General features: G+C 39.4%; 1 non-coding gene across 1 annotated transcript; it reads right to left on the bottom strand.

Annotated features, from left to right (window-relative positions):
- Nucleotides 1–3647: 3647 nt before the first annotated feature.
- Nucleotides 3648–3782, bottom strand: LOC125995562 (small nucleolar RNA SNORA58). Its single transcript, XR_007491062.1, has one exon. It is a non-coding gene; the product is annotated as a small nucleolar RNA SNORA58 (small nucleolar RNA).
- Between the last annotated feature and the right edge of the window lie 1674 nt (nt 3783–5456).

The raw sequence follows: 5456 nt of genomic DNA, 5'->3' as shown, positions 1-5456 counted from the left end.
CTCTCTCCAGCCCCCAAGTCCTCTGGTGAATTACTGAATTCAAATCTGCTTGCCCAATTGCATTTTTCTGTCAGCAGTGGGAAGTCAAAAATCTGTGTGCACACAAATGTAAGTCAACTGTGAATAAATGCATCATAATAAATATGACATAATTTGGACTGAAGACAGAGTCGATTTGGTCAGCAGAAGCTCAAGGGAGATGCTGGGACTCCAGCCAATAACTTCTGACCTACAGATAGAAAAGCAACTCTGGGAACCAAAAGGTCTCTTATCACATTTTAATTCAAAAAAAAATTAAATCTTGTACTCTAGAGCCAGGATCTATAAATGGAGTAAGATATTATGAAGAGCAATTTTCAGGTGATAAATAGAACATTTGGCAAAGAGCTTCTTAAGAATGGTATCTGTGAACCATAGAATGCATTTTCTGTCTGTTAACATCATGCTTATCAATAAAGCAGATGGATGCCTGAAATTTATTAACAATACCAGGCATTTAACAACCCTTGAAATAGTCAAACACCTTGACATAGAACTTAGAAAGTGAGGGAAATTATTGATTGATTATCTTATTTCTTCATTCATCCATCCATCTGTTTATCTGTCAATCCATCTATCCACCCATCCATCCATCCACCAATCCATCTATCCACCCATGAATTCATCCGTCCACCCTTTCACCCACCTACCCACTCTACCCACTCACTTTCCAGTCTACCTCCTTAACCACACATCCATCCATTTTTATCTGCCCATTCATCTATGCATCCACTTAAGGCTATGTTAAGTGTGTGCATATTCTTTGTAAAGCCAAAGAATATGGGCTGGAGGCCAAAGCTACAAAGACGGAAAAGCTCACTCCTCTTCAAGGATCTTCCAAAAACACCCAGAGTCTGACGCAGTCAAAAAAGATCTAGGTTCAAAATCCAGTAAGTTACATGAATTGGACATCTATGAGACTTTTCATCACTGTTGATAAAAACTATAGAAATAAACCATGGGTGTGTGACTAGAGAGGTTAGCCCAGCTCGCTGCACTATTTGAGAGCAGTAACTCTGAGGCTCATTCTTGGCAATTCAAGAGTTCTGGACCCAATGCCATTCTTGCTTCTCTTTCCAGTCCTTGGTTCTCATCTCCAGGAAAAATTCTGTGGCTTGAAATCTTTCATGGATCCAGTTCTTCTCACAGGCTGCCTTCATTTAAGTGAGAGAGGACTATTTGTTGCATGCTTCTTCTCTGACTACCCCGGGGGAGTGAACCCAGCAATCACATTCACTTTCAACTGCTGAGGGGGCTGGCCCAGAGCCATGGCTGCCTTTTCACTCTTTATCTTATATGTGTGTCTGGAGCCACTAGGAGTGTATTCTTAAGAAAAATACCCAGAATGTTTAAAAAATAGCATGAATATTATCACTGGTTCAACAATAAGATATAATTCATTGTTCACTTTGGTCTGTATTTTGTGTGTGTTGCCAAGAACTCAGCCATGAATTCCTTGGCTTTTTGAATTCAAATTTAAAACCACATGAGAACTCTCCGCCATTTCTTAAAAAGGAGAAACGGACAAACAGACTGAGAAAATTTGTTTTTTAAGCTAGACTGTTTTAAACATTAGGAACATGGCAATGAATTTTCATTATCATTGTGAGGTCTTATAACTTTCTCCTACTTGGAATGGGTTTACAGTTTTGGCATGAGTTGATGAAAGCTAACATACTGTTAATTAAAAAAAATCTCATTTGCATTTGAGAGTTCTGGAGGTTTGAAATTTGAAAGTAATCATTTTAAACACATCATCATCAATCAAATCACTGGGGTTACTATGCACTTGGTGATCCCTTCCAGGCTGGGCAAAGCTATCCCATAAATTCTAATCTGCCATTGTTACTGGGGCAGAGCAAGAATCAATCAAATCAACAAAGATTTATCCAGGACCTATTACGCACTTAGTGCAGCTCTGGGGTATCATTTGGAAGCAGAGCAAGAATGGCAGATGTGTTAAGCACATTCCTTTATTTCATGAACAAGTAAGGAGAAATGACACATGGAAGAACAGCAACTGTGCCCTATACTTTCTTTCTTTTTATCTTTTGGTTTTGAGCCACACCCAGTGATGCTTAAGGCTATTCCTGGCTATGCGCTCAGAAATTGCTCCTGGCTTTAGGGACTATATGAGACACAGGAGGATGGAACCACAGTCCATCCTAGGTCAGCATCTTGCAAGGCCTTTGCCTTACCACTGCACTCGGGCTCCTTGTGCCCTACAATTTCTGTCTCCATTGAGGGTTAGCTTTGAATAGCTGTATGAATTTTAGGCTACAATATTGAAACTGTTATAACTACTTTGTACTTTTAACATGAGATTAAATATTTGGAGTAGAAAAGGCCCACACACTTATTCTGGTTTGGCATTTTCTCTTTACAATTGTTTCTAATTTAGACAACTTTGAAAAACCATCCTTGGGGCTGGAGAAATAGCACTGTGGTAAGGCATTTGCCTTGCAGGAAGCAGACCCAGGATGAACCCAAGTTCTATCCCCAGCATCCCATATGGTTCCAGGAGTGATTTCTGAGCACAGAGCCAGGAGTAACCTTTGAGGCTGTTGGGTGTGGCCCAAAACTAATAAATAAATAAAATTTAGGGGAAAAAGAGAGAGAGAGAAACCCTCCATCCTGTATGCTCAAGAGCCCAAGGGTAAGGACTGGAGTAATAGAAAGGAAACTTTTCTTGAATTTGGATGACCAGATTTGATACCCAGCACCAGTGTACAGTCTCCAAAGCATGACTGGAAGTAAACTCTGAGCACAGAACCAAGACCTGAGTACTGCAGGGCACATACAAATAAAAAAATAGAGTCCATGGGTACAGAGAATGTAGTAAGAAACTTGAATCTTCTCTAGCATCCTCAACCCTCAGCAGCAGAGCAAGTGGTCAGAAAGGTGCTGTATTGTCCTGAAGGTCTAGAAGCTGACTAGCAGGCATAGAGAAGATACTGATGCTTTGTCTATAGTCCTGGGGAAGGTGGAACTAGGAAAATTGTATAATAGTTGACTTGAAGTGATGTTCAGGTCTTTGCCTAATAAATCAAAACACCACTAAGAACTAAAAATGAGTTTTTTCTTAAATACCAAAATAGTCATATTTCAAATTACTGAAATAATTTTTATGTTCCAGTTTATTGAGATGTAATTTGCATTGCATAAAACCCACCCATAATCAGTGCATTGTTCAAGGAGTCTGAATAAATCTATGTACTTATATCACTACTCTAAGCCAGTTGTAACCCCCCCCCCCCAAGACTAGTTCAAAACACTTATAACAACCCTGGGGATCCTTATAATGACTTGAGGCCTAAGCTATTCCGGATTAACTTTTTGCTTAGAAATTTCAAATAATTGGGATAATGTGGTTTATGAACTATCTTTGGTCTGGCTTCTTTTCTAGTTGAGTTGTTTTTAAATTTTTATTGTTTTGTTTTATTTTTCTAAATGGAAATAATATGAAAGCAAATTCAACATCTTTAGGGAAATATGACTCAACCACAATAAGATATCACTTCATACCCATTAGAATGACTATGAAAACAAACAAATAAAAAAGTATTGGCAAAAATGTGAGAATTGCAATTTTTGTTTTCTGTTGCTGAGAATGTAGGAGTATTGCAATTTATTCAGCTACTGATTAAGCTGACTAGAGCTGGCATGAACTCCAAATTATTCTTGCATTCACTATCCCTCTGCTTAGCCACGAGCAGAGTTGGGCAAGGTCTATGGGTATTCTCTGGCTTCTGTTTTGCATAACGTTTTTTGAAGGTTTTCTCATGCAGTTTCACATAGATCTTTAGTAATTTCATCCCTTATAGATAAGTTCTGTTCCATTGACTTGATAGACTATTTTTGTTAACCTATACATTAGATGGTGGGCCTTTAGAACTTTTCCACTTTTGGTATAATATCCATTTTGCCACTGATAATTTTAAGTGCAACATGACAATAGTGTTGAAGTGGCAATTTAATGCATTCTTGGTTTGAGTTATCCATGCCACTGCCCCAATAGTGCTTCTGAAAAGTTAGATTCACACAGTTTAAAGCATACTGGGAAGTAGAAAATTAACAAGCACAAGTTGTGATTTACTTAAGTTTCAGTGCATAAACCAGATCTTCAGGCTTGAAGCTAGCCAGTTCTCCCCCAAAGGAAAGAAAGTTTGCCTGGGTGTTCTTACTTCTATCTATTTCTTTTCACTCTTCAAATACTTCCCTCCTTTAGCTGCCATGCACTTTTTTCTGCATGACTAGATCCATTCACTCCTACCCATTCCACAAATATTTAGTGACATTTCCTCATATTAAGAAAAACTCAGTGCTAGATACTATGGTGAAATAAAAAGGAATTGAACATGACTATTATAAACTGTTTCTGCACAGTCAGTACTGGTTTCTCCTTTTAATTTGGGAGGGACTTATAAACAATGCTCAGGGACCATCCTTGGTGATGCTTGACCACTTGACCAACTGATTCAATTCCTTTTATTTATTTAATTTTTTGTGGGCCCTTTCCATGCACAGGTTTTACTTCTGGCTCTGTGTCCAGGAACATCTCCTGATAGGACCCAATAGAGATCATCAGGTTGCCTGGAATAGAATTTGGGTTTACCCCTTGGTCTAACTAGTTCGTGATGTGCTGCTGCTGTACCTAGCAATGTGTGTGTGTGTGGGGAGGGGGGGCTCTAGGGCTATGCCTAAGGGTGTTGGGGACATGCAGTGCTCAGAGTGGAACTCAATCCCTTGTGCCTACCAGGTATTATTTCTGATCCACGAGCTAGCCTGGTCCCTCTAGTTAGGACTATAAATATTTTTCACTGAGACTCATAAGAAGGGCAGCCTACAATCCATTTGCATACTGACCTGACAAAAACATTTTTTTAAAATTATTCTCCATTACTAGTTGGGATGTCCTTTTATTTTCTGTGTCATTAACAAAAGTAGTTGATTGCATTCCACTGAATGGATTTTACCAAGATGAAATGAAAAGAAGGTTCAATAAATGTTTAACCCTTTAGGAGAAAGGAGAGAGAACAATATTGAGGAATGGGATGCTGGCCACGGAGCAGACCAAAAGGCTAATGAGAGGGTTGAAACCTTCTGAGAGACACAGACACTGTGGGGCTTAATTCTCTTTTATTTTATCATGGGGACCACAGATATCCTGGTAGCAATCAGGTGTCTTGAAGAAGCCAGTCTCCTCTGGTTCAGCAGAGAAAGTGTCAGGGAGTGGGGTGCGGCAGGGATACATGGCAAAGAGATGACACCAAGAAGAGTTTCCTTCCTGCTCTGCTAATATCACCAGCCTAACTTTAAAAAGCACTGGTGCCTTCATTTATTCTACTGGACTGTCCTTGGATCTAGTAACCTTTTCAGTACAGCTGAGCACACATGAGGACTCCTTGGAAGACTCC

Source organism: Suncus etruscus, chromosome 17, assembly GCF_024139225.1.
Source record: "Suncus etruscus isolate mSunEtr1 chromosome 17, mSunEtr1.pri.cur, whole genome shotgun sequence".
Lineage (NCBI taxonomy): Eukaryota > Metazoa > Chordata > Mammalia > Eulipotyphla > Soricidae > Suncus > Suncus etruscus.
This window is presented reverse-complemented; position numbering and strand designations above follow the sequence as displayed.